Below are 22,369 nucleotides of genomic sequence, written 5' to 3'. Positions count from 1 at the left end.
GTTTTTTTTGGTCAGTCAGGTTTGGTTGTTAAGAGACTAGTGGGTAGCATGTTCTGCAGACATTTTACACCTTGCAATACCCCCAAGGTGTATAATATAAGACACTTGATTACTTGTTTGAGTGACTGGGCTATATATTAGGCAGTTTTCCAGTGTGGATCTTTTTATGTTTACAAACGTCTAGATCTCTTAAACAACGTATAGCACTTCATGTAAGCAATATTAATTGTAAACGCTTAGCTACAACATAATTCTGCACATTTTGTTTTTTTGGGGATAAACATGATAGTGGGTGATGGTCTTACTGACTCGCAGAAACATCATATTTTGACATGGAAGGAACGTATGTGGATTATCGATTTAGGGACATTATTTAAGCCTGGTCTCAGTGACCATTGATAAGGTGTACTTGTTTTTCTTCATTTAGAACATGATAGATGTTTTATAATTGGTTTAATTTTCTATTACCATTGTAATTCCATGTGATTATAGTTAATTTGAATGCAATATCTATTGGGTGGGTTGTTGGCTAAGAAAGTTAATGTAATATTGTTCAAATAGTACTGTGCCTTTAACTTATGAATTTATATATTGATGTGTACACCATTTCCTGGTTCAGACTGATGATGCCATGCGGCAAAACTGGTTTGTGAGTTATCTTTGATGCCATTAAAGCTTTCCACGCACGCTACTGCCTTTGTTTTTTGGATTTATGCATTGCAATATTGGATTGCTTGTGTGTTGAGAGATGGAGTTTTTCGTGTTGTTTCATATATATATATATATATATATATATATATGCTTTTGTTATTGTCATTTATTATAAGTAGAAAAATTCTGATTAATTGGGAAGTTAGATTTTAAGAATGAGTAGCAATATGTGAACGGCGTTAATTAGTATAAAAGGGGACATTTACACAATGGTGTTGAAGGGTGAGTGAGCTGACAAGCAATGAAAAGAGTACAGGGCATAACCCTCAATTGTCCACATTGTTGTTTCATATTTTTTGTCTGTTCCCCATAAAATTTGTGATTTTCCAGAAAATCTTTGAGGAGTGAAGCCACTAAAAAAACAACAGACATTTGAGTTTCAGACTTCATTTCCTTCAAAATATATATTCCAGTGCAAAATCTACTATTGCAGCAATTGTATAAGTTTTTAACAACAATATTTAAAATCTGTCCCTATTTTGGGCCTTTGCCCAGATTTCCTGTGATAAAAGATTGAGAGGTATGGTAGAGATATCAGAACTAATCCCTGAAATACCCTTTGTGAATCATTTTAGTTTCAAAACTGAAGGATAGGTTAGCGCTCTGAAGCAGTACTGACCTCTTATCAAGATAGCAACCCTCCTACTAGCAATATTAATTTATAGAATATCCCAGTGCCCACCACGCACAGATAATGTAAAATCAAATGGTTATCATTATCCTGTCATATCTCAATATAGTAAACTATCACATTTCACTGTCTCTTGGACCAAATATATATTCTTCAAAATAAAACTAGCAGTATAGAACACTCTCCCTGCTATGTTTAGAAATGTCCATATTCTCTTATCCTTCAAATCCTTATTTCTGTAACATTTTCAGTGTTTTTCTCCCCATCCCCCACTGAAAAGGGGTAGTTTTCTGCCCAGCTGGACTATTCTAGTAAACAAATGCAATATATAAATAAATAAATAAATAAATAAATACATTTCACTGACCCTTCCATCTGTTATTGCTTTGATACAGATTAACTTGTTATGTCCTAACAATTATGTGTAACGTGTAATGCCAGGACTGCAGCCTTCTGACTTGCTATGTAGTGAAAAAAAAAAGATTTTATTATCTAAACTATTGTTTTTCCTTTACTGTATCATTCTGTTTCCTTATGTTTATATATGTGTTCAGAGGTTACTGTGCCTGACTCATACCTGAAAAAGAGACCTTGGACAAGTTTACTGCACCCAATTAACAAAAAAATAAATTAATGAAATAGGTAGCTGGAAACATGCCAAGAAACGTTAGTGGGTTAAAAGATATACGTGACCATCAAAAAAAAAAAATAAATAAATACATTGGTTAAGTCAAAAAAATCCCTGCAAGATCAACCCACTCTATTTTAGGTTAGCACTAAAGTCACTCAAATCTGTCTTTCTGCTGCAGCTATCCTTAAAGTGCTGCCTCAGTCTTCTACCCCAATGTTCACTAAATCCCAAGCTGCTTTAATGGCACAAGCTGCATTATTAACTTTTTATTTAGGCATAAACATTTTTGACAAATTAAGTCAACTATCTTACAACATATAAACATAATCAGATGTAATAACCTCCGCAAATGCAAAGGCATTCAGACCAGTAACAAATCTGATAAAAGGTCCACTCTATAATTTTAAACAATGTATACATAATAGAAATAAAAGTTATCTAGACACATACTTTGCAAATTATTTGACAGAATTTGAGATAGTAAGAAACAAGTTCTGGTATATGGGAGCACTTTTAGATACCTTTACAAGGTTTGCAGAACAGTTAGCATACTAATTAAATATAACAGAATGTCTTCAAGTTTTGTGACAAGTAATGTACTATTTCATGAGGAGAAATACAACCAGAATAATACTAGCTATCCTGGTTAAAAAAATAAAATAAAATAAAATAAAATAAAAACTATTCATACATATACACACACACACACACACACACACACACACACACACACAATGTTTCTTTCACTACAAAAGCTGAGACCTTAAGCCTGATCACTAAATGTTTTAAAAAGCCTGTTATTTCAGCTAAATATTCTAGTAATTTAGTCCCCCTATTAAACATCATCTCTGTAAAAAAATACATTTTCAGATCAGAATTATAAGGCATTCCTTTTATTTAATTATCATAACCCCCCCTGATTGCCCTGTGCAACTTTACCAGAGTAATCTCATCATATTTACCCTTTAATGCCTTATGTGCATGTGATATCCCACTGTCGCTCCTTTTGTTCAACTAAAAAGTTCATACTATTTTAACATTTCTTTATGTCATGCCACTAATTTCTCTCACCATCCTAGTCACTGTCCATTGTTTCCAGCACAGTGAACTCTGTTTCACTATAAGATCCCCTGAACTACACACAGAAATCCAGCTATAGCCTAACCACTGGGAGATGCAGGAGTATTAGATCCCTCAAATATATGAACTCTACCTCCCAGATATTTACACTTCAGCATCTAATATGCTTTTACTGACATCCTTTCCCAGCAATCATGATGGTTTAGTTTTTTTTTCCATAAATATAACCTCTAAGTCCTTTCTCTGCTCTAAATTCTTTACTCTGTTATCTCCAGTTGCACATTCACCTTTAAACCACAGTTCCTCTCTCTCTTAGCTCCATTTGCTAGTGCTCCCTAACTTTTGTGTCTCCTATAATTCAGTTTTCCATGTCCTACATGATGTCACAAATGAGCATATTATATATGGAGGGATCCCTGTGGGACACAATTTCTCACCCCCTTAGCTTCTGGAAGTTTCCCTCAACAATTACCTTATTTTCCTTGTTCTTTTCATACTCACTATTCATCTGCACAGTCTACTACCTACATTTTCCTTCATTTTCTTCAGGAACGTACTGTATGGAAGGACATTAAAGTTTTCTGAAATCATGTTAGCATGCATCTACAAGATTCCCTTAGTCTACTTCATTCATGGCCCAGTCATAAAATAAGATCAGAATGGAGTGTGGCGAAATATCTTCTGGAATTCACTAAGCATCTGTCTGACCTCTGAAACCTTACAAACCCTGCATCTGGACTATTTGCATTGTTCTAACAAACATTGTAGTCAAGCTCACTGGTCCACACTTCTCTGGGCAGCTCCTTGTTCTGTCCAAGTAGATGGGGCATCATGAGTACCTGCATCCAGTCCAAGAGGCACCACTCTCTGTGACAGACCTGCTGAATTGCTTCACTAAGGGTTACTCCTTTTTAGGAACCCCGGTGAGATTCTGTATTATCTTTGTGCCTGATACTGTTTTTTACCCCCACAAGGACATTTCCAGCCTCCTCAGCCTTATCTTTTCATCTGTCCATCTTCACCCTGGCCCTATCCCACCTTCCCAGATTAGTGCCCTCCCTCTTCTCTCTTTAGAAGACACTGGTGCAAAATACACATCTAGAAGTTTCAACTGTTTCTTCTTATCCCAGGCTAGTTTGTCAGTTCCCTTACCCCCTTTACCACCTTTTTCTTCTCTTCTACACACCTGAAGAAGGACATATTTTCTTTTTTATGTCTGCTACCAGTTTTTATCTCATTGCTCCACTTTTGCCTTCTTGATGCATTTTATGGCCGTGTTCTAGCACCCACATCTCCCACTCAGTAATAGTCTTTTTATTGCATTAACCCCTGTATCACCTTTTCATTTTTTGCACAGTTGTTCTTACTTCCAGAATGAACCAGACCATTTGCCTTCTTGTTTTGACTTAGCAAATCTTTTAAGCCTTTTTCCATACCCCTCATATTGCCCTTTCTGAAGTTTTGTATTGCTTTTAAACACCTTTCCTCTTAGATCTTTCCATATAATCTTCAACTTCTTTCATAAGTTTTCTCCCTAAAAATGTAAGACATTGGTCTTTGTGGCCCTTCATGGCACCTTCTCTATGGCTAACATGAAGCACACTGTTACACAGTCATCATCAGCTATTAGATACTTTACTTATAGATCCTTCACCTCATTCCATCTAAAGAACTCAAGACACAAGCACTTTCATTTTCTGGTTCCATTTAATGCTTCTGTCCAAACCATTCCGGGTTGAATATTTTAATCAGGCTATTCTCTCTGTCTGCTTTACATACATCAGTATGCTGCTGACAGACTGAGCTCTCCTATCATAACCATTCTCATCTTTCCTCTCCCTGCTTTGATTATTTGAAAAACTTGCAACCCAATGCATTTATATTAGGTGGGCTGCAGAAGAAGACACAGTAACAGCTCTACCTTCTTGCACAGACCGGGTTTACTGCCAGGAAGATTCCCATTGGCTCCCTGCCCTTCTGTCCTTCTTCATGTCATGTTATCTGATCTCTGCTTTCTTCTTCTCCTGTATGTCATCATCTGCTACCAGTTCCTCCAACCCATCTGACTTCCTACAACCTATCTCTTGTGTGTACTCCTACCTCTCTCAAATCCTTTCTTACACTGCCTTTCCTGCAAATTTGTACTCTGATACAACCATATCACATGCTTTCCTATAATTTGCCTACATTTCTGTTACTCCCACACCATCTACTGCACTGCCTTTGTTAGTGCTTCTTGTGACAGATTCTCCATATTCCTTCGCAAACTGCTGACATTGATAACAATCACCCTAATTTTATCCCCCTTTCTTCCATTTGTACTTTGCCATTGCCTCATCCAATCCATTCTCGGCTTCTCATAAAGCTCCTTCATCTCACTATCTCATAAATTTTTCCTCCTGTTCATCTTCCTTGGAATTTCTTTTATGCATTTTCATTACATCCATCCCATTGCTTGTGTTCCTTTTATTATGTTACTTTCTTCCTCTTGAGTGATACTAATCTGTTTCCCTCCCATGTTCCTCTTTACCATCCCATTCTGGTTACCATCCCATCTTTGTCTTTCTTATTCTTGTCTATGCCCCTCCCTATTGTCTTTCTCTACCTCTTTCTCTTTCTCTTTTAACTCTGCAATCTCTCATCTTTATTTTCTTTCCCTTGGCTACTTTTTTGTGCTTTTTCTGAGCAGTCTTTCCATTCCAGAACTTCATTTTCCATCAACTTTTATAAGTACCTTCACTCTAATATATCTTTCTAGCTCATCATCCAATAACAATTCTATGGGGGCTCATTTAAAACCTATCCTTGCTGAACATCTCATCCCACACCCCACTGCCACATTACCCTGCTGCCACTCCCAAGGCAGCAGATGAACTACAGAATGCTCTACTTCTCTAAAGTTCCCTCTTTGTACAGGTGTGACGATATGGGTTAGTGCCAGCATAGCCAGCTGGAGTTCTGCAAAGAATGATATGTCCTTTGAATATCAAACTGGGTTATACAAGGTGCTTGTGTTACAAATGTATTAGAACTGTATGACATTTGAACATCAAACTGATGTTTATGTTACAAAAGTATTAGAACTGTATGGCAATTGAATATCAAACTGATTTGTACAGGTGGTTACATTACAAATGTATTAGAACTGTATGGCATTTGAAAATCAAAATGTGTTTGTACGTTGCTAGTGTTAAAAAATATATAAACAGTGCGTCCTGCTGGACAGAGAAGGAATATACATGTGAGACTGTATGTATATATGGTGGCAAAGGACACTGAAAGAGAAGGGGTTAAACAACTAGCTTACTTCTTACTTTAAAAAAATACTGTTAATTGGACCACCTGTTTGGCCATGGAAGTGCTTATCTCACAGCTCTGAATAGGACCAGAGATGGCATATCTGGAAGAAACCTTTGTTTATTAGCTCAGCAAAAAGTGAGGAAGCTCCAGGTACTGCCATAAACATTAGCAAAACATCAGATATGCATCTTATCACGTCTATGTTTACATCCTGTTTCAAGCTTCAAAAGGGAATAGTGTGAGTACCTAGAGTCAGGTGACCAGATGAGGTAATTCTGCCAGCCATCTTGAAAATTTTAGATATTACAGAGTCTGTTCAAATCCTAGAATAGGTTATTGTGCCAGACATTCCCTTTTGAGACCTACCCATACATTACATCATCAGCAGCAGCAGCAGCCCCCTTTTTCACCATTTTCTACATGGAGTCAGGATATCATGTTAACTGTTGCCATCTCTTTCAATTCAGCTCCACACTCTTGCCTTCTTCAACACTCATTCCTGACTCTCCCAGATCTTGTTTCACAAAATCCATCCACCTCTTTGCTGGGCATCCTTGTTTCCTCTTACCTTCATCCTGTCTGTGGCAAATCTTTCTCCCCAGATTGTCTTCTGCTTTTCTGCACATGTGTCTGAACTGCCGTAATCTGTTTTCTTTGACCTTTTCTGCAATAGGGCTACTTTGACTTCTTCTCTTATGTCCTCATTACTTTGTCTGTACAAAAGGTCCAAATGGAGAGATGAAAGGGGTCAAAATGGAGAGATGAAATGTCAGCAAGCAAAGGAGAGTAGTAGTGCTGAAACTGAATTTATCCTCAAGCCTTGGTGAGTACCTTCACGAGGTGGACCCTGTTGTCACAAAATTTCACCAAGGTGACACTGATATATAGACTGCATTTATATAGCATATATCATGGACAAAAGTAAGCCAAAAACAAAAAAAGATAGCTGGGTGCACAAGACCCAGGTTACAAAAGTGCCCAATCCTGATAGGTGCACTGATGCCAGGATTGGAAAAGATGGCAGTAGAGAATCCTCAAAACACTGAAACAGTACTACAATGGGGACAGACCAGGCCCAGGGGGAGGATGACCCCCTGTTGTACAATGAAATAGTAGTCCACAAAAATCACAAAAAGTGATAGGCCAAAGAAGAGCCATAAAGATGTTAAAGTGGACTATTGAGGATAAGAAAAAAATTATGTATTGCTGTTACTATGCAGAAAGCCCAGAATTTCCAGAGACAAGATATACAAAATGATTAAAAGAGATATTCGAAGAAAGAAAAATACTTATGCAAGAAAAATTGTCAGAAGCTTTAAATGATAATTTGTGTTCATAAAATTAACAGATTTGTGAAAAACAGTATATAGATCAAGAAACCTTGATCTGTTTGGAAAAAGAAGCATCTGAGGAAGTATGAAAATATAAACAATAAAACCAAGAGATATCGGAAAAGTATAAAAAAGAAATATGGACATGGGAAAGAAAGAGAGATTTGATATAGTGCAATATTTATGCAAAGGAGAAAGCCAAATTAATCAATGCAAAGAACGCAGCCTCAAAGATATTTGAAGAGAAATACAGACAAAGGCATCCGGATATGGAAATTTTCACAATAAAAAAATAATATCACAATGATGGAATGTAGAAAAGAAGATTAGTAAAGTAGAAATAAAAAAAAATAGAAGTTTAAGTTATGGAGAGCCTGTGAAGTGAAGGATTTGGTGTAGAAGGTCTAACACAGGTTACATCACAGCAGAATGGAGTGAGTCCCCAAAGCAGGGAGAAACAGGAAGATCAGGAAACATCTGAAGAAGAAATATGGACATGGGAAAGAAAAATAGATTTAATATGGTGTAATATTTATGCAAAGGAGAAAGAAAACTAACCAGTATGAAAACAGCAACACCAAAGATATTTGAAGAGAAATACAGACAAAAGAATCCAGACATGGAAAACTTTACAATACAAAAAATAAGAAGACAAACAGGAAAAGCATAAAAGGAGATTAGTAATGGAGAAGTTAAAGAAATAGAAACTGAGGTTATGGAGTACCTGCAAAGTGAAGGATTCAGTGTAGAAAATTAATTCAGAAAGCACCACAACAGGATAGAGTAATGGATATCCAAATTAAGGGGAAACCAGCGGAACAGGAAGCAATTGGTCAGGTGCCATATGAAGATAATTTGGAGCCTTCCACAGGAAACCAGTATAAACATTCACTTGAAGCTAGACAGCAAGGGAAGGAACAGGAAACTATGGAAACTTTGATGCAGTTAATGTTGGGGAGTGATAGGCCACTGACTTCCAATATGACAGAGAAACAGACAGCACAGGATGAAATTGAAGAGAAGGTGCCACAGGAAGATGCTATAGAACTTTCTATAGAATGCCCACAGGAAACAGAAAACAAGGGATGCGCCCTCAGTGTGGAAGAAAATGAACTAAGAGAAGAGTTGCTTGATTTAATAGACATGGATAGATATATTAAGATTAATGAGAGAAATATACTGCAGAATGTCAATAAAACCCCAAAAGTTAGAAGTCTGATAAAACAAATGAACACAGTAATTAGGACTGTCCAAAGAGGTTCATGCAATAAAACAGAAGTAAACAGGATATATTACTGTGCTGCTATATTAATAACTGATAAAGTTTTACACAAGATCACAAGGTAGCCAGGGAAAGGAAGGGGAGAAATCAAATACCATCATGGAAATATTGAACAGAGAAAACTATAAAGCACCTAAGACAAGAAGTGTCACTGTTAGAAGACTATAGAAAGGGAACAGATCAACAAAAATATTAAGAAAGATAGATGTGATAAAAGCAATGCAAAGTATTAGAACAGACTAGGATCTATCATGCACTATTGCAAATAAAAAACTAAAAATTTGTGTCTATATTATATATATTGTCAAAACGGCATTACAGCAAATGCCATTTCGATGACACATATAGAACGAAATCCAAAAACAGAGAATGCTCAGTTCAGCGATTTGTTTCCTAGGGAAAAAATCACTTGGCCTGAGCCATAATGTGACGCCCGTGCACTGACCCAGCAATCAAGGCGCCCCAATCCTCACCACTAACTCCAGTGAGGTGCATCCATATAGGGAAAGGATAATAAATAAACACACAGTAAAGTACAATTTCCCTTAAGAGCACACAGAGATCACAGTCAGTCTGGGGTTGGTTTCTCCCTTTCTCTCTCCAGGTCCCCAATAAGACTCCCCACTGGCACAGCTATAGGATCCAGATCTCAGCCTAGTGGGCAACCTAAAACCTCCAGCACCCTCTCTGTCCAACCAGTGCTTCATACCCCTGCCCAAGTAGCTCACACACACACACACACTTTGAGATAAGAGCTTGTAGAACCACACAGACACTCCTGGGGAAGGCTGGCACAGATTATCCAGCTGTGCCCCTTTTACCCAGACTATACAGTAGAAAACACTGCCACCACCCAGCTACCACCCATCTACTCAAAGGCCCTTATGAAAGGGTGTCCAATTATACGGTGCAATACTACTATCTAAATGGTAAGTGCAACCGAACAGTCAAGTCTTATTTTGAGTGACTTGGTACAGTATCACTATATACATGCAATGTACACTTAGAGCTTAAATTATCTCTACACAAAACATCCACAGTTGAAAGGTTTAAAAATATTTAATAATAAATAAAAAATCAAGACAATACTTCTTACTACACAGTGCTAGTCAAGAGTTCAGAGATCACAGAGAAATACTTAAAATAATACTGGAAAAAAGTTCTGACATCACAGAAAAACAAATTAGTCTAATCTTCCTATTTCCTAGCTATATCTAAGAGAAAACACAGTTCTAAAATCCTACTTACATATAGACACAGGCAGAGGGGTGAGTTGGATGTTCTCAAGACAAATGCTCAAATGCTCTCATTCTTTCTGTCCTTAAATTGGTAACACAGTACCACTGATTAATTTCAGATTACATCATTTCTTTCTGGCTTCCAGCCTAACAGACTCTCAGAGGTTAATAGCCCTTCTTTATACATGCAAATTCTAGCCATTAATTCTGGCCTCAAAACAATAGGTAGAATGCTTTTATCTAGGCATCTCAACTCCAAGTTTTGACATCAAAGAATTGAATTATCAGCTTTGTTACAGCAGAGTGCACTGTTGTTACATTTTTGCAGTTCCACATTTAACACCATTTCCCCATTTAGGAGAACAAGCCTGTAGCTTATATTAATATTTACAAATGACAGAATTATCTACAAAATTCTATCTGGCTAGGCTGGCAGCCTTCACCTATCTTCACAAATGACACTGCCCTTTACCCTACTGTAGTGCTGTCTCGCAGTTGGTATATTTAGTTAGGGGGTGTGTGTGGGGCACAGCCCCCCACATTGGAGGGTGTGGGGAGGGAAGCCCCCCAGTTTGAAATGTTTTAACTGGTGTGTCTTGCTGGTCTACTTATTTCGTTCCCTAGGAAAAAAAATCGGTGACCTGGGGTTTCGCTGTTTTCGGATTTCGCTTTTTATGTGTCGTTGAAACAGCATTCTCTGTAATGCCATTTCAACAATATAATATAGACCCAGAAATTTCAGCACAGGCAGAAAAACTTAGAAGATACAAAGATAAATATAAAGGAAAAGTACAAAATAAGCAATTTATTGATGACCCCAAAAAGTTTTATAGAGAATTGGGAAATAAGATAAAAGGAATTGAAAAATCGCCAAAAAAGTGGAAGTAGATACATTTTAGAGAAGTATCTATGAAGATACTGTGGAACATAACAAAAATGCTAAATAGATAGAAGAAGTAAAAGAAAGAATAAGAGGGTTATAAGTACAGAATATGAAATGGGATGAAGTAACAGCCAGAGAGATTGAAACAAAGTTATGGAAACCCATTAATTGGAATACCGCAGGCCTAGATGCAGTACCTAACTTTTGGCTGAAAGTATTAACATCTTTGCACAAAGATTTAGCCATGAGTAAGAACTATTTATATATGCACCCCGAACAGACATCAACCTGGTTAACAACAGGAAAAACAATGCTCCTACTTAAGAGTGAACCTGCAAGCTACCCTAAAAATTATAGACCAATAACTTGCCTTCCGACAATGTATAAACTATACATGGGAAATGATGCCAAAAGAGTTTATGTCATTTAGAAGAAAACTCAATTATGGCAGTAGAACAAAAGTGCAATAAAAGAAAGTCATACGGAACAAAGGATCATTTGTTGTTAAATAAAGTCATAGTGGAGAACTGTAAAAAGAGGAAGAAATTAAGTATGGCATGGATTTTCTACAAAAAAGCATTTGATAGTATCCCACATTCATGGATAAAAGAGTGCTTAAAAATGTATAAAACACACCCTACACTAATTGACTACATTACAGTGACCATGAAACAGTGGCAGACCACTTTGCAATTAAGCCATGCTAAAAGACAGATTATTACCCCAGGGATAAAAATTCAAAGGGGGATATTCCAGGGTGACTCTATGTCACCATTACTATTCTGCCTTGCCATTAACCTGTTAAGCTGCTTACTTAACAGCTTAGGCCATGGCTACAATTTGGCTCCTAAAAAACAACAAACTGTAAAGACTTCTCATCTTCCCTTTATCAATGATTTAAAACTGCATGGCTCTTCAGATGAGGAACTGAAAACACAGCTGCAGGTTGCCAAAACCTTTTCAGATTATATAAGAATGTCATTTGGTCTTGATAAGTTTTATTTAACATTTGTTTACTGGGAAAGTCTGACTTGGAACAAAGCCAATTTTCAGCAGAGGCACGGGGAGAAACACTCCAGATACATATCTTTGTACTGTGGGAGGAAAGCCACACAAACACAGGGAGGACATGCAGACTCTACACAGAAGGCACCCCAGCTGAGAATCAAACCAGAGAGCTTCTTGCTGTGAGGCGATAATGCTACCGCTGCACCACTGAGCTGTCCAAGTGTGCAACTGTACAAAAGCAACCTTTAAAGCAGAAAAACTGCAGCATCAGAAAAACATCAGTTTGGAACAAGAATGTGATATAAAAGAACTTGAGCAAGAAGGACTGTATAAATATTTGGGAATTGATGAAGGATCAACAATAAAACATGAACAAATGTGAATAAAACTTAGTAAGGAATACTTTAGAAGACTTAAATTAATTCTGAAAACAGCATTGACATCTAGGAATAAAATCCAAGCTATAAACCAATTTGCTCTTCCTGTTCTAACTTACAGTTTTGGAGTGATTGACTGGCCCCAAAATGTGTTGGATAGATTGGATAGGAAAACAAGAAGGATGCTTCATGCTCACCAAATGATTTATAAAAGTCAGTGTATACCAAGATTATATATTTCCCATTCCAAAGGAGGGAAGGGCCTCGTTGAAATTGATTATATGTATAGGTCTGCAATTGTGGGACTCCACACATATCTGCTGACCTCACAAGACCTAAATGTAGTGAAACTCCTGAAACATGAGGAGAATAAATCTAAGATAACGTCTCTGCTTAATTTAGAAGAAGCATATCGGTGTCAAGCAAGAATGGAAATCAAACCAGAAGTAGAAAAAAAATCAGACAGCAACTGAATGTGCCAAAAAACAAAAGAAAGAATATAAGGTAAAGGATCAGATGAGAAGGCAAGAAATGTGGAAAAAGCACAAATATAGTTGCAAGTATAGAAAACTTCTGGAAGAACCTCATGTTGATCAGGAACGAATGCAGGAATGGTTAAGGAGAAGCAAATTCAAACCAAGAGATGAAAAGTTAATATTGGCAGCCTAAGATAGTGGGTTATGTACACGTTGGTTTACAAAGTCCATTGAACATGTTCGAGAAACAGACATTTAGAGGTTTTGTAAAACCAAACTGGAAACAGTTGCACACCTTGTTGCTAGTTGCAACATACTAATGGCAGAAGGACTGTATACTGAAAGGCATAATAATGTGGCAAGATTGTTGCACTGGGGATTGTGCAAACATTATGGTATCGAAGTGGCCGAAAAACACTGGAAACATGAGCCAAAAAGCATCATAGAAAATGATGAAGTGTATATCACATGGTATCACCCATGACCAACAGTTCAAAAGATAGATGCTAGAAAACCAAATATAGTGGTCCAAGAAAAGAAGACAAAAGTAGCATGGATCACTGAAACTGTCACACCCAGTGACTACAGTGTCTTGCATACAGAGAGACACAAAGTCATAAAATATCAGGATCTATAGGCAGAAATGAGAGCAATGTGGAAGAAAGATACCCAGACAGTTCCAATAGTAGTAGGAGCAATGGGTCTTATAAAAAAAAAATTGACAATCGTACTTAGATATGTTACCAATCCATATAACTCCATATGAACTGCAGAAGGAGTCATTACTGGGCACATTGCAGGTGCTGCGAAGAGCACTTTTGGCTGACATCAAAGATTGAAACAATACTAATTTCATGAACTTTAATTGTACTTTGACTTAGGAATGGGGTCCATTCCCATCATGGTGTTAAAAACCCAGAAGATTTGGAGAAATTAAAAAAGTATGCATCCTACCACTCTTCTCAGGCACTTCATTTCCATCACCTCTAACTTCCTCATCTGCTCTGCCTTTACTGTCCAGGTTTCTGTACCATACAGTAGTACTGGTCACACCACTGTCTTGTACACCTTACATTTCAGCTTCCTTGGCATTCTTCTGTCATAGACTACACATGAGATTCTATGCCAATTGATTACAGCCCCTCTGATTCTAGCTTTGACCTCTTCATTCAGACTTCCCTTCTCCTCAACCACCCCTCCCAGATACTTGAAGCTGTTCACTTGTTCCGCTATCTTCCCTTCTATCTCAATTCTTAACTTCTTCTGATTTCCCCAATTTGCTGCCATTACCCCTTTTTTCTCTGTGCTTAGTTTCATCTCACATGCCTTCAGTTTAGCACTCCATTCCCCTATCCTTTGCTGAAGTTCTTACTCAGAGTCTGCCTGTAATGCCATATCATCTGCATACATCAACTTTGTTGATCTGTCCTCTCCAACCTGTTTGCTAATGTAGTCCACCACAGAATGAACAGCAGTGGTGTCAGAGCTGAACCCTGGTGCACATCCACTCCCACTGGGAACCCCTCTGTCAGACCGAATACTGTTCATACTTGAGTCATTGGGTCCTTGTACATAATCTGCACTAATTCTACCAATGTTTCTGGGACTTAAACCACTGCAGTACTGCCCAAATCAGCTTTCTTGGGTCCTTATCATATGCTTTCTCCAAGTCTAGGACTGCCAGTTGGACTCTTTCCTCATGTCTAGTGTCTTCTCAACTATCTTTCTCATTGCAAACATTGGGTCAGTTGTGCTTCACCCTGATCTGAATCTGAACTACTCATCTCCCATCTTACATTCTACTACTCAATGTATCCATTTATCAATCACCCTCTCTAGAACTTTCATGCAATGTGGCAGGAGTCTGATGCCTCCATACTGCCCACAGTCATGGATGTCCTCTTTGTTCCTGTACACTGGAAAGAGTATGCTTATGTTAGAGCAGTACAGCTTCTATGGGTTTTTTTCATTCAGAAACTGCTAGAAATACTCCTTGCATCTGCCTTTGATGTCCTGTGGACTGGTGAGCAGGTGGTTGCTGGCATCCCTTATGAAGGGTGTCTGACTATCTTCTTTATCTTTCTGTCTTTGCCTTGCAACCTGAAATGGTTTCCTTGTGCCACCTACTGAGTCACTTTCCAGAAGCTGGTATAGTGCCTTCAATGCCCTGGTTTTTTGCTATTGCAACTCCTTTCTTAGCTTCTCTGTTAGCCAACCAATATTACTTCATAGCCTGGTCATTTTTTTCTATCTCCCACTTTTTCCTGCACCCTTTCTTTCTTTTGATGACTTTCTGGACTCCTGCATTCCACCACCGGCTTTCCTTATGTACCTTATTTCCATACCTGGTATGGTCACATGCCATTCTTCTTCAACTCCACCTATTTCCTCCTCTTCTTAGGGTGCTAAAAAACCTAATTCCTTGAACTTTTGTACCATCTGTCCAGTCAACTTCCAGGTCTTCAGCCTGGTCTCTGTTGACCTTAGAGCCTTCTCTTACCATGTCTTGCAACTAATTCTGGCAACCAGTGGTTTATGCTGTGGGCTGACTGTTTCACTGGAGATGACTTTACAATCATTGATTCTACCCCAGTGCCCTTTCCTTACTAGGATGAAGTCTACCCAAGTTGCATGTTGGCCATTCTTGTATGTGATCTTGTGACTGTCTCACTTTCTGAACCATGTATTGGCTACTATCAAGTCATTTTCCAGACAGAAGTCTAGAATGACCTCTCCTCCTTTATCCTGTTTTCCCACCCATGTGGACCCAGACAGTTCTCATATCCTATTCTGTCTGTCCCGATATGAGCATTTAAGTCACCCATTATCAACACCAATTCATATTGTTCTGCTTTATCTAGTATTTCCTGCAACTGTTGTCTTAATGTACTATTTTACACATGAATATTGCCCTATCATTACACTGGATTCTGATTGCCATGAGTCTATCATTAATTCTGATGATATCCCTCACTGCCTTCTGAAGCCTCTCTCTCACCACAATTCCTACACCATTTCTAGCCTCTCCTCCTCCTGAGTAGTAGAGTCTGGAGTACAAGCCAAGTGACTTCACTGCTCTGTGCTTCCATTTTGTGTCTTGGATACACAGGATGTCCAGCCTTCTTCATAGCATCATGTCATCCACTTCCAAGCTGCATCTTTTCAATGAACCTACATTAAGCATAGCAGTTCTCAGTTAATGTTTTGCAGGTAGATTGGTTTTATGTCCAGCTTTTGCTCAACAGATCTATCCCAGGTAACTCAAGCTGAGCAACTAGAAATCAACAGCAGGCACACACTGGCCAAAAGGGGCACATACATCCCTCCTACCATTAGCATGGCTCCCTGGTGTAGGTCAGAGTAGGCCATATCCTCAACCCGCATATCACCAGTAACTACCCATGCCCATTTTGGCAACATTAGTCGACATGACTGAATCACTTAGAGCCATATTTTTTACACTGTTGAGTGGCTAGCCCTGCCACAGTGTGCAGTCTCTGATCTGTGTTCTATCTTGAGGATACTGTGCACCACAGTAGATGCCCAAAGTGGTTGGCTTGTACAATTCTTACCGCTATAGGACACCATGTCGAGTCTGTGCTGCTGCCCAAAGCTCCATTCATTGTTGAGTTTGTGAAGGAAACAGTATGTTTTTTGGAGGTGGGAGGAACCCCACAGAGACACAGGGAGAACATGCAAACTCCAAACAGGCATTGGCTGTAGGTCAGGATCAAACGTTGCACCATGTGCATGGGAGGCAAAGACCTTAACTATTATGCCAACTGATCTGTATATCCATAATAAAATACCCATACATTTCAGCTGTTCCTATTTTTGTAGAATGTCTCTGAATTCACTTCAAGTGTTTGTCCTGTACCTCATAACATTTTTGATTTTCTGGTAAATTAACCATGATTACTGTCAGTTAGTAATATCAATCAACAGTTTTATTCTTCTGTTGTTCAGAAACTCCATACTGATGCAAAACTTATGTTTCTATTAATGTTTCAATTGAACTGGACTAATATTTTCAACATTTGTTCCTGATTTTATCCACCCCCCCCCCTTATTTTTGTCTTTGTCCGGAATTACTGAGCAATAAGTTGAGAGGTAGGGTGCTAGCCCAAGCATTAAGATCTAAATTATTTCTATTGGTGTTATTTTAGCAAACCAGAAACAGAGTACTACATTCCTCATATCTCTGAACTTGTGGTAGAAAATTCCAGGCCCAGAACCACAGCAAAAGACTCAATCAGCACTGATAAAATCCAGTAAATCCAGTTGAAACGTAGTAAAGTAGCTTTATTGCATAATGGTAAGTGCTTTCGCAATCTACAGGATTGCTTCCTCAGACCACATTTCAAAAACACAAAGCAAATCATTTAAATACTTAAAACAATTAAGATAAACCAATCAAATTCTAGTGGCTATTAAGCCCTAATGGGATAAATATTCTTATACTAAAAGCTATGCACCTACATTAAAACATAGATTTAAAAGCATGCATATAAAAACAATAAGCATTCCTTAAGAATGTTAACTTTAACAAATGTTTACTTCCTTTAAAACAGGTTTAAGTGAAACATAATCATTTAGACCAGACCCATGTGCTGATAACATTAAAATCCATCTAAGTTCTTTTTGTTCAGTTGCATTAACTAAATCACCTTTCCTAACTCCCTCCATTGCTTTATCAATAACCATAAATCTAAACCAATGATTCTCACCATGTGTTAACATATGCATTACTATAGCACTATATTGTAGCCCTTTCCGGGCACAATAATAATGGTCTCTAATCTATTCCCTAAGACATCTGTTTGTTTTTCCTACATAGTATACAGAGCATGTTATGCAATGGGCTAAATATACAACATTTCTGGACTCATAAGTAGCTGCCATCCTAAACTTAAAACTTTGACCTATTTCAGGACGGATAAAAGTATTAGTATTATCAATAAATTTACAAAAGGCACAACTATTACATTGTTTAGTGCCAAAGTTCAAAGAGGGATCTGCTTCTGTCAACTTATTAGATGGATAGCATAAAGTCTGTTTAAGAGATTTTTTATGCTTGTATGTAAACCTTGGTGTAGTGCCTACCAAGTTGGCTAAATGGGCATCACTTCTAAGAATATGCCAGTTCTTCTTGATAATCTCTCTAAGATACATGATCTCACCGGTATAAGTCATACAAAAAGGAGACTGGCCGATTTCCAATAGAGGCATTATTACCAAATCTGGGGGGGGGGTGTAGAAAAGTAAGGCTTCCCACACCCCATCCTATGTGCTCTAGCTACTCTACATGCAACATTTACTTCCCTTTCTTACACCCTCTTTCTAAAAATTCTGTACTAATGGAGACAAGACTACTTTCAAAGTCTTGTTCTCTAACATGGAGCCTAGAACTCCCATGTTTGTCCATTAACTACGTTCTGAAAATGTGAGGGGGTGCATGCTAGTGCAATGCAAATAACTATTACTGTAGCAATCCTGCCTATATCTCTGGGTATATATATTCTTATTCTCATCTCTCAGAATACTGATATCTAAAAAAATCTATGCTCAACTTAGGAATTTTCATTGTAAATTTTAGAAAATTATTACTACTGTTCAAATAGGTAACAAATTGACAGAGACATGCATAATTTTCTTTCCATAAAATAAAAAAGTCATCAACAAAATGAGAATAAAAACATAAACTGTCATTATAAACAGTGGTTGCCAGTACATACGTATTTTCCCATGTAGCCATAACCAACTTGGCATAGCTATGCCAGAGGTCTGTAAATAGTATTTCTCATCAAGCACAAAGACATTTAATTCCAATACTAATTCTATTAAAAAACAAATGAGATCTATTTTTTCAACTGAATAGGAGCTCTTCCTAATAAGAAATTTATGTACAAGTTCAATTCCTATATCATTGGGAATCACAGTAAATAAAGATGTGAAATCCAATGTTACCATATATTCATTTCCTAGTAGTACATTATCAGATTGATACTTATAAAAATCTCTCAAAAAATGTTCTGTGTCCCACAGTACTATATCATAGCTATCCAATACCAGTCGTAGTTGCTTCTCTATATAAATGGAGATTGGTTCTGTTAGACAACCTCCCCCAGCAACAATAGGTCTAAATGGAGGTGTTACAGAGTTTTTATGCATTTTAGGTAAACCACGAAGACTTGGTATAATTGGATGCTCAACCACAAAGTACTGAAAAGGATTTTTAGCTATAAGATTTTCCTTTAGACACTTCTTAATATACCTTAAATGACCATCTTTCATATATTCAATATCAGACAAGTTAATAATTCTATAAGTAGTATCATCTTCTAACATGTTATTCATTGAGTCACAATAAAAGGACCTGTCCATAACCACTATGGACCATCCTTTGTCTGCAAGTCTGATGACAATATCAGTATAGTTTTTGAACATAGGTAAAGAATTTCTTTGATCTACATTTAAATTAGAAATTTTCCCTTTCCTGTTTTCTTGACTTAATAGTTCATGCATATGGTTTTCACAAGCTTTAGTGAAAATTTCTAGAGTTGGAGGTACACGTGGCATATAAGTACTAGGCTTTCCAAATCTATCATCATCATACGAAACATTTTCTGGTCTTTGAAACAATAATTTCAATGCAATATTACGTACAAACATTCTAAGCTAGAGAATAGTATCTGCTAAATTTGCCCGCTGAGCGGGGATAAACGACAGACCTTTATTCAGAGGATTCAGTTCACTTTCAGTAAGTGTTCTATGAGAGATATTCCAGACTAATTGTCGCCCGTTACCTTCCACATCTTTGTCAGGCTTTGAGTCTGGTTCTCATGAAATGATTGATTCCGTTCGGGCTTCTGCTCTTCCACTAGTTGTTCTTTGCTCTCTTTGTGGCACATACAAAAAGGAAGGGGTAAAAGTGGGAGTGTCGGTTCACCAAATGTCGACGTTGTCTTCCTACGGACTACTGGTTCAGATTCTAAGATTTCATTTTGACTAGATGGCTGCGTATTGGCTGATGTATCTCCCTTGGGCATGCCATACACAGATCGATTGCTTTCAGAGGGAGATACAAACTTATTATTTGGCACACTGTTCGCTAAATTCTTTGTAGCAATATAGCTCTTTAAATCAGAAGGCGCCTTAGCCAAGTCATTGCGGTTCTCTCTGGGCCAGCTAAAAAACATTCTGATTTCTAAAGTCTAATAAGTCTCTCTGCAGCTTCTTCTTCTTTAATGCCATTAATTGCTTTTCATATAAGTGCACTTGATCTATAAGCTCTGCTAGACGTAAGTCAATATAATAACAACTGCCACTCCTATACAGATCGTTTTGAAGTCTCTGTATTCTAACACAAAGTTCTTTTTCAACTGGAGCAAAAAATTTTAAAAGTAATTTAATGTATGAGAAGCTTGTCTCAATATTAATTTGTTGCCACTTTGCAAGCAGCTCAGGGTATGCAGTTCCATATGTGGGCAAGTTTAGAACATGCAGTCCCCCCGGTATAACTTTTAACATGCAACATGTCCCCAAATGTAGTCTTTGGCACTGTAACCTTTTTAACTGGTATAAATCATTCTCTAACTGTCTCCACAATTCTCTCACTTGCTGCTTTTCATTCTCTTCACATTCTGACCCGAGGATTGGCACATTTAAACTATCTATTAAGAGTGGATTCACATCAGTCTTTAAAAAATTAGACAGATTCTCAAAGTTACCTCTATTTTTCTGATGTCCTGGATCATAATCCAGTTCTATACCCAAGGTATTACATTCTCCCATGTTCACAAGTGCAACCACAATTCCAAAAATGTAAAAAAAAAAATGCCACACTGATGATAAGATGGTAGCCAGAGCAGAAAATAAAAATTGTGGAAGAAAATTCCAGGACCAGAACCACAGCAAAAGATTCAATCAGCACTGATAAAATCCAATAAATCCAGCTGAACTGTTGTAAAGTAGCTTTATTTTACAATGGTAAGTGCTTTTGCAATCTACAGGATTGCTTCCTCAAACCACATTCCAAAAACACAAAACAAATCATTTAAATCCTTAAAACAATTAAGATAAACCAATCATATTCTACTGTCTATTATCTCTGAACTTGCTTGGCGCAGTTTTTGTCTTTATCAGTGGTACCTTCCTTGGAAGAGGCTGGACAACTAATGTGTCTTCATTTACAATATCAGTAGCTCAATAGGTAGCATACTCAACTTTGGTGCAGAAAGCTGTGGGTCCTATTCCAAGGCAAGGTACTTGGTTTAATTTCCCAATACTGACACTGCAGCATGAGGAGGGTGTTGCATTCCTTGGTGTGCTATCCATTGGATGAGGCATTAAACTGCAGCCTCCTCAGCCTGAGCTGTTGGTAGCTTGGGTAGATGTAAAAGATCCTATGACACTACTCAAAAGGAGTAGGGTCCTTTATTTACATAACACATTACTTACAGATTTACATTTTTACATATTTATAAATATACATATTTAAAAAAAATACACAATTGCTTACACAATTATATCTTTATACAAAACCTATCTTAAGCTTATCATTCTTTTACTTTCTTCTTTATATTAACCCCCCCACTCTTTTTATATAACCACCATCTACTTTTTTGTAATATTATTAACAATGTCCATTTCCCATTAAACATGATTTCATCTAATCTCGCATTCCATATTACCCATGCTATGTAAAGCAATTTTTGTCCATTCTTATTTTAGATTTTTTGTTTCTATTTTTGTAATACCAATATTTAATCATATCCACGTTTATAGTGTTACTGTCTTTAAAATCTCAAAAAAATTCTCTGTGCATAGTTTTCCCACAATTATTTACTCTCTTACATTTAAAAAAAATCATGTTATGTGGCTTCTTCACCAAAATATAAACATAGTCTCTCACTTTTCCTTTTATATGGCATATTTCCTTTTACTGGTAGTTTATTAATCCCCAATATCCATAATAAAATCTTGGCATTGTATTTTGTTGCTACACCATCCTCCAGATTTACTAATCTTCCATGCAGGACTAGCTTAGTCCTGCACAGAAGCAGCCGTTTAGGAGCAGGACAGCAGCGTGACATGCATATTAACGAAGGTGCGCTGCCTGAGTTCCTAATCCTGCACGGAGACTGTAAGAGAGCAGGGGGCGTGTCTGAGAGCAGACCTCTCAGAATATACACGCCCCCACAAAGAAGAACAGCAGAAAGGCCAAAAGAATGATTGAGACCGCTCATAGGTGTCCACATAACCCCAGCAACATCCCCCTACGTTTACAACAGCAATAGTAAATACAAAGAAAATAAACATACCATTATTTTATTTATGAATCCGATTAAAGCTAACCGTAGGTGCGTAGGTTTGCTCATCACTTAGCTATGGTTAATGCAGCTTAAATGGCTAAAGCGAA

The sequence above is a fragment of the Protopterus annectens genome, chromosome 7.part0 (genome assembly GCF_019279795.1).
Source record: "Protopterus annectens isolate FY-2018-M chromosome 7.part0, PAN1.0, whole genome shotgun sequence".
In the NCBI taxonomy this organism is placed as follows: domain Eukaryota; kingdom Metazoa; phylum Chordata; order Ceratodontiformes; family Protopteridae; genus Protopterus; species Protopterus annectens.
Note: the sequence above shows the minus strand (reverse complement) of the source record.